The 8,736-nt window shown below is 34.3% G+C and overlaps 1 protein-coding gene across 2 annotated transcripts in view; it reads left to right on the top strand.

Moving 5' to 3' along the window:
• The first annotated feature begins 3,928 nt into the window (after window positions 1-3,928).
• LOC119635517 (tyramine beta-hydroxylase) overlaps window positions 3,929-8,736 on the top strand; it is a 47,991-nt gene continuing 43,183 nt past the window's right edge. The window contains exon 1 of one of the 2 annotated variants that reach the window (XM_038030352.1): window positions 3,929-4,084. The gene's annotated coding sequence lies outside the window, so the exon portion shown is untranslated. Of the gene's footprint in view, window positions 4,572-8,736 lie in introns of both variants that reach the window. The other variant, XM_038030348.1, reaches the window with a different exon arrangement.

Raw genomic sequence — 8,736 nt, 5'->3', positions numbered from 1 at the left:
CAAACATTACCATTTGAAAGAAGTTTTTCTAAAGGGCGACAGTTTGAAACGAAGCCTGAAGAGATTCATTACTTTTGTAATAAATTTTAATAGTTACTAGATAGACGTTATAAATTTGCATATTCTTCCATGGGGTGAATTGCCCAGCAATACTAAATACCATATATATATATATATATATATATATATATGTTCTGGAAAAACAAAAATACAATTAGGAACATTATAGTCGGGCAAGATCGATCATTAGATATTCTACACCACTTCGGCTACATTTGCTCCTTTTGAAGCACTATTTTCCTGCAAAGGTGTACTTCTCATGAAAGGCTGCTTATTCGAGGATGCGCAGAACAACTCATGGCGTAATCCAAATTTAGCAAACTTAATGTACGTCCAAAAAATTTCTCTTAATTTCCGTCATCAAGGGCCCGATTTTCATGATAGCCCCTGTATTTGTTGGGGTCTAAAAAATAGGCCTATATGATCCAATTTCTCGACCGTTTATTTTTTTTTTTTTTTTTTTTAAATTACTACTATGGATCAATAGGTAGATATAATAAAAGTCCGATTGTTTCCTATGCGTTCAGTTTAGATCATTATTTGCTAACAATGACTTTTGAAGACAGTATTATATGAGGAGAGATTTAATGAATTGATTTTAATTAATAAAAGCTTAGTATCACTTATTTCCGGCGAAGGTTACCAAAAATTACTCTTCATGCTATACAAATATTCGACCAAGTATTTCGGCGTACAACGCGTATGTTACGCAGCATTGCTGCAGTGCATCCTTATCCTATTTATTGCTAGAATTGCTAGATAGTCAACGTGTAAATGTAAAGATTCCGACTCGTTGAGCGTTCAGTCGATGCATTCACTCAAGCAATGTATAATTGCTTGACAATTGTTGTTAAGTAAAAAAGCTTAAAAAACATAATGAAATACTTGTGTACTCGACCATAGCATGTGTGATGATCATATCCTACAAATGTATGTGTACATAAAAAAAAAAAAGAACAACAAATGATGTATACAATAATTGTCTTAATCGACAAACAAGAGATAAAAACCACTGATGTGTGCTACACAAAATATGTCGATAACATTACTTGGCATATTAGGTAATTGAATTAGTATCTATCGCTTTTGTCCTTTTTTATACCCATCACCGTTTCGTTTAAACGCTTGTAACGCGCAGCAGGAATCTTCAGAGCCTCCACAAAGGATATATATATATATATATATTCTTGATTAGCATCGAATTAGGAATTGATTTAAGCACGTGTCCCTCGGTTCGTCTATGTAAAGATTACCCTGGTCGCAAGATTTACGCTATCCACTTCCGTATTTTTTGCTTGTTACTCATGAACTACAACACATACGCCATACAAGTCTCCACTTTTATTCTGAAGAGAGGAGAAATCAGCTGCGCCCATTCAATATTACAGAGCATGAAAATTTGGTTACTCACCGTTTTTCTAGGGTTACGGTCATGGGTGTAACAGATTCGGTCACAATCGAATACAACATTTCCTACTTGTTTCTTTCCACTTTGAAAATAGTACGAACAGTATTTTGCAAAAAGAATTTTTCACCGCTATTTCCTCATTTCGGGACAATCCCTCGAGTAGATTGGTTGGAATGGCTTTTTCTGCTGTCACCGAAGACATATCTTAGCCAAATTCTTTCGCAACAATTGAAATAAATAGTAATTAAAGGACATCGTATCTAAAGAGTATAGGGAGTGTGGCGGTAGTGTTTCCGCTTTTTCCCATTCGGTAGCATCTGTTCGTGTTGGAATGGAACTTTATCTTGTCTTGTCTTGCTTGTGTTTGCCATTAACAGCCGCACTCGGTTGCTGCTGCAACTGCTGTTTAGTTCATTTGCCATTTATGGTCTTAGTTGGTGTTGAAAATTTATTATTTCCTAAATTTAATGCATTTCATTAAATGCAGAGCATCATGTTGGAGGCAAAAATGTTCGATTTTCAAATTAACTTGTCTCCCGCTTAAGTTTACGTCTATTTTTGGTTCACAAGTCTCTATAAAATATTAAATGGTTTTAGCGAAGATTGTTAGATCAACATATCACCTATTGAAAGATGGCCTTCGATTTCCTTCAAATCCACGTGCAATTTTTGCTCTCTCTCTCTCTCTCTCTCTCTCTCTCTCTCTCTCTCTCTTTCTCTCTCTCGCTATCTATCTATCTATTCTATCTATTTGTGCTTGAGCTTAAGAATAGCAGATAAGCTGCCTTTGCTACCCAATATAACTCTCAATAAGTACCTATTGGAGACATGGTAGTACGTAGGAATATATATACATATATATATATGTGTTGGCTGTCGTTCGGAATAGATATATTGGAAATGTGTGAAAAGAAGAATAGACGAAAAATCGAATAAGTAACAAACTTACATACGGCCGCGACTGTATCTTTTATCCGCATTACCGTTATGCATCGTATGTCATTGTGACCTCCGCGATGATTTATTTAAAAAGTAGCACACATAGTTCGCGGCATTCTACTCTCCAAGTCCTTTCATTTGATAGCTAATCGATTATATCGCTACGAATCCTCCACTTTGTCACGTCCACACTATTTATTTTAGAATGAACACATTTTTAGACAGACAATGCGTCTTCAATGTAGAGAAAAAGTTTCCAACATTCCGTCTTGTTCACCTTATGGGCAATAAGCAGAAAACATTATAAAAGTGATAAAAATTTGATCATCCCTCATAACCTTGCATAGGCGTGGCCGATTTTTTCCATTTTAGTGCAGATGTTGCAGCCTCACCCATAAAATACGCGCTCAGATTTTTGCAGATTTATTTGCTGTACTTCATGAGTGATGAATAACAATGAAATTGTTTTTATTTTTGAAAGCAAAAGTAACCTTAGGTTAAGTTGAGGTGTGGTTGTGGCCTCTGATCAATTTACCCCATTTTCAGTAGTAGTAATTCTCTGCTGAATTTGAAACCGATAGCTTCGGTTTTGCGACCAGGAGAACGCTTATCACACACATTACACAGACGGACAGATAATTATGCTTAAATGCTTTGCAGCGACACTGCACCTGCCCTGCACCTTGTGTTGGAAACATTATGACAATGTGGATACATCCCCGATCCTTTGATAATGGATAGAATAATAATATGAAAAAAAAGTACATCTGAATAAAACTTAATTCAATCATGTTAATATATATGAATGCTTCAACTTTTCAAGATATCATATGTCATACATCAAATTTTATTCATCCAACTCTTACGAACTGCTTACTATTCATTAACGTTTTATACGTTATGTGTAATACGTTATATGTAGGTGACTTAATGCGATCACAGTATTGGAATTAATTTGGTTCTTTCAATCAAGCAGATGCTAATATCGTTAACGTTAGACTCATAGTAAATAGAGATTTAATGTTTCGGGCAAAATTATAAATTTCATTAAAAAGGATTTTTTCAATTTATCAAACAATTGTAGACAATTTACTTAAAATGAAATATCCTTAGGCCGTTCGAGCCGCGCTTGTTCGATGCAACCTGCAACATTTAAAATACTAAACATATTTCCCTACTTAACGCTACAGCTTCAAACAAAACACAACCAACAGCCAAGCATGACAAACTGTTGCAGTTAGGTTAAGAATGAGTATAAATTGACTACACGATAAAATTATGAACATTCTAACGTTAGAATTGAAATGGAATGCAGAGCGCAAACGGAAACTCAGAAATAACGGAATAAATATTAGTTTAACAAAACAATGTATAGTGTGTGGGTCTCCTAAGACTATAAAGTATTGCATTGAAAAATGTTAAATGTATATATAAATGAAATAAAGTAAAAAAAAAAAATAATAATAATAATAATAATAATAATAATAATAATAATAATAAAACAAAAACAAAACAAAAAATTGTAAGGAAAAGAAAATAAACATAAAAACATTCATTATCAAGAAGATGTGACGAGAGGGGTGAAAAAATTAATAACAAAACAAAAACTAAAAATGAAAGTGAAAACGAAAACGGAAACGGAAAAGGAAAAGGAAGCAACCGGATATCCTGAGCAAAGTTATTGACAAAGAAAACAATTTAAAAGATAATTTAGCTAAACAAACAGTTTTTCAAGAAAAAAAAAAAAAAGAAAAAAAAAATAACAACAAAATTCAAATGAAGAAAAATATCAAATGATAATGAAAATGGATGCGGATAATTTTATGAGCTTCGCATTCCGAAATACATGATTCAAGTTTCTAGTTTTCGCATTATTCCCTCCTACGAAGAGACTAAACTAGTTTTGTCGTTCCCCAAACATGTCCAACTAATTCTGCGTAAGAAGTAATCGAAAGTGCGATAAATAAACTATCGCTTATTAATTCCGAACGTAATAAGTGGAAGCTCGCCACTTCTGAGATTTCGTCAAGCATGTTCAGTAGTTCCAATATTCTGAGTTGTTTTAACCGTAACTACTGCCCGGCTGTCCAGATTAGTGTGTGCGCGCTGGATTCATCCGATCCGTTACTCGCTTAGACCTCATTCTTCTCATTGCAAAAGTCAAGTTTGTGATATCAACATGTGTTACTTAAATTACCGGTCGGGAGCTCACACCTAGAATGTAGAAATTGTGGTCACAGTAACTTCAAAGAGAACGCTTTGAGAAATGAAAATAAAATTTTTAAGAAAAATGTTTTCTTGCTTTGAAATTCGATCACGCAACTTGAGTTAAATTTAAATTTAAATATAATTTCAATGCAAGTGTGGCAACTCGAAATGTATGTTATTTCGTAGAGATCGGTTTCTAACATTTCTGCGCAGAAGATGGAGCATATTTTCAATTGTTTCGTTCATTTCAAATTTTTCCATTTTCTTCACCTTCCACTCACTTACCTCCCTCCATAAGGAATATGGCTTTGAGATATGGTCTACAGTTCAAAAACAAAGGCGTAGATCAGCTGTAATGTAACTGATGCCATATTCAGCTATAGAGTCGGCATCGATGCTCGCAACGTTAGCTGTTTCAATGGCGGTTCTCTTCAAGGAAAAATTCTTGCAAGGGCGTAATATGCGACTGACTGATCAGTAATGCCGCTGAAGATTGAGTGACCTACAATCAGTCTTTACATATATCACGATCTGGCAACAAGAGTGTTGGGAATCACTTTCAAAATACGTAGCTCCATACATATAAGACTAGTAGTACACAATAACTCGACACTTTAAACTTTAATTATTTTGAAATTCGTGGAGTTCGCTTCAATTTTTTACATCCTCCTCTTAACTATGCTAGAAAGAATCCTAAACAAGGTTATTACAGTTATAACTAATCTCTTCTTAATTGCAATTAATCTTCTCATACCTCTCATTGGAAACGAGAATTGCTTTTACAAATGCAGTCAACAGACCAAGATAAGATTTGTCTATTGCCTGTTGGGACATGTTGAAGGGAATAATTTATCATCAAATTTTTATTTTTAATTTCATTGTTTTTTTTATTAACGATAGCTATTTCGACTTAACAGAACTAAACATCCTCACAGGTAGCCAAAGGCATCACGAGGTCACCCAGGCCTGGGGGAAAGGAACAGAGAATGTAGAAAAGATCGCAATCGCTGGCATTGAGCCGAAAACCAACGTATGAATTAGACGACAGATAAATGGAGTAGACTGACTAAGCTTTCCCTCTATTTGAGGGAACAGCCAGGGTTGAAGTAAGTGACACTATAAAATGTCAAGTTTGCCGAATAAACTAAATCAGGAAGTGTTTTGAATAAGTCTATGAATGGCATTATAGGTAAAATTTGTGAATAGCAGCCATGAAGGCTGCCTTAGTTTTAACAAATGTTCAATATCGTCGGTAAACGGTTGTTTGTGTTCGTTAGTTATAACAATTTTAATCGAAACTTATTGTACCAGAAAGTCAAGTGCATTCTTCGCGACAGAGAAGGCTTCAACTAAAGCGTTTCGTAGTCAGCTTCGCAGTCAATTCACAAGACAATTGAATATTAAATATCTTTGGGCATAACTTATGCGTCCATTTGCATATCGTTGGACATGTCCGATTAGCAGCAGTATCCTGACACACACGCACACGCACATCACAAAAGTGTCAGCAGCAATTTGTTCTTTATTGCGACTTTCGTAACTTAATAGCTTTGTAGAATTGTTTCGGGGTAAGTCAGAGTTATGCGCTATGGTGGAAAGAATATCAAAGGAAAGTGCAGCCAAAAATTCTTATGAGTAGTCGTGAGTCACAACATTCGCATGCGGCTGTGAATGCATAAGCTGTGGTTTTTGTCTATCATCAGAGATATTTCTTCTTCTTTCAACCAGCTATACGAAAAAGTAATAAGATCCCAAACCCGATGGAATGTAATGAAATTTTGTGTTTTTGCATCCATCACAAGAGATCGATGAAATTTGCCAAATGTTTATAACCAATGAAAATATATATCTAAGAAACCCATTAAAAACCCTTAACAATCTTAACCCATTAGCCCTCTCCGTTCGTCTTTCGATTGCATTGAAGATGAAAATTACGAATGAAAACCAATTACAATATTGGCAAGTAACTGAACGAACTCAACGGCCTGTATATCATTCGTCTATGTGTTGAAATTACGAAAAGAGTGACACACATCACTCCCAGTTCGGGTGCGAAAATCTTTATTTGTTTGTCGAATATTACTAGAAAGCTGGTAATTCTTCTTCTTTCATGGCGTTAAAAGATAGAAGAAATAGATTTTCAAACAGATATTAAATTTCTCTCTCTCTCTCTCTCTCTCTCTCTCGATAGTTTAGATCAAATAGAATCATAGATCGATAGAACATATGAAGAGTAGCCAAGTGGAAACAATTAAGAATTTATACATATATAGTCAAAGACACATCGACCTGACGACACTTGCATGCACAGTGAAGTTTTACTTTCAAGTCTAATAACATAATTAGTTTACAAAGATATCGTAAAGAAAAAGTTTGCTCAACAAAGAGGTAAAATAGAAAGGGGCAAAACACGAGGAAAGAAAGAAGGAAACTCTTTCTCTCTCTGCTAAAATTCAGTTTATAAAGATAAAGAAAAACACATACGTTTTTATTCGTGTATGTATTATGTATGAGGAGGACAATATTTACCATACATTATTTACTGTTTGTATTTCTTTTGTTTTTTGTTTTCTTTTTTCTTTTTCTTCTTCTTCTTCTTGTATATATTATCGTTAACGTCTACTGTTGATTGCTATTAGTTGTGCCGTATTTTATTTAGGGCATGGCTGCCACCAAGCACCACCACTACCACCACCATCAGCATTAATCCAACAATCGTTGATATCGCCCATTAAGTCTACGACAATAGAGACATTGCCACAAACAATATCGCCGTTAATACTTGCATGTTTCGCTAGAAATAGAAATATGTTTTCGTTCTTTCAGATTTGGATTTCTCAATTTAGTAGGTCATACCAACATCTAAAGTACGTATGCACATGTTTATATATATGTTTATATAAATATATATACATATTTAAGTGTTCTATGTACGAGGGGTCTTATAGTATGCTGTGTCAATGTCCTAAAGTGGAGGTGAAATTATGTCAAAGAAAAAGTGAAGAAGAAAGCAAAAAGAAAAACGATGAAAAACAAACAGAACATTAAAATAACAATACAGTAACAGTAACAACAATAACAGCAGCAAAGGAAAGGAAAAAGAAAGCAAATTAGGTAAATTAAAGGAAAAAGCAAACCATTAGGTTTTAGTCTGAAAATTGAATAATTTTTTGATTAGTTGCGACAAACAGTGTTCGCATAAATAAATATCTACCGACATACGAATCCGTATATATAAAGTATATGTAAAATTTTATAAATGAAGTGAAAGCATGAATTTACAAAATTTTTTGTGGTAGCGTCTTTTTTCCTTTCTACTGACAATTTTATTTTGGACAATTCATCCAACTTCAGGCGGATTACTTCGAAATAATTGAGAAACCTATTCATGTATATTTTACGGTTGAAATTTGCTATCAACTTCAAATGAAGTTCAAAAAAAATTTATTTATGAAAAGTTCGCTTTCCTCATTTATTAAATTTGGGGGCGTAATTGTGAGACGTTCGCTTTTCCTTGCAATAACTAGATCTACGTAAGCGTTTCGCACACATACCTGAAAACCTGTCAATTTTCGGATCAATTTTGTCATTCCTCAAAATTGAAGGACGCACAGCCAAAAATGAAAAAAACATTCTTTGATGGATTGAAAATACGAACTGATAAATGGGCATAAGATGTTGACATACACGCGCACAATGCAGAAACAACTAAAGCATTCTCAATTTTTGTCTGCAACGTTCGATGATAGGGCGACTATAATTCTGCAAAACTGCTATCTAAATATTTTCCAAGATCACTTGCAGGTTGGGTGCAGTGCAAAACCAGCCCCAATCGATTGACTGATACGTCCACAATTAACGAAATTTTAATTTCAGCTTATTTTCCACTTATTTGTTCAAAAGCACATTGTACTGGATCGATTGGAATCATTTATGGGCTGCCCAACGAGGTGGTCCTAATAAACAATTAACATGAAATCGAGCTAAAATCAATTAACAGCCAAACTCGATTGGCTCTTAGAAATGTAGCTTATGCTAATTACTATTAAGAACTGTTTAAATTATTTCGAGAAAAGTATAGAAAAAATAAAAAGAGTAAGACAGAAAGAGAAAGAGAGAGA

Source organism: Glossina fuscipes, unplaced genomic scaffold, assembly GCF_014805625.2.
Source record: "Glossina fuscipes isolate IAEA_lab_2018 unplaced genomic scaffold, Yale_Gfus_2 0, whole genome shotgun sequence".
Taxonomy (NCBI): Eukaryota; Metazoa; Arthropoda; class Insecta; order Diptera; family Glossinidae; genus Glossina; species Glossina fuscipes.
Note: the sequence above shows the minus strand (reverse complement) of the source record. Positions and strands in the feature narration are given on the sequence as shown.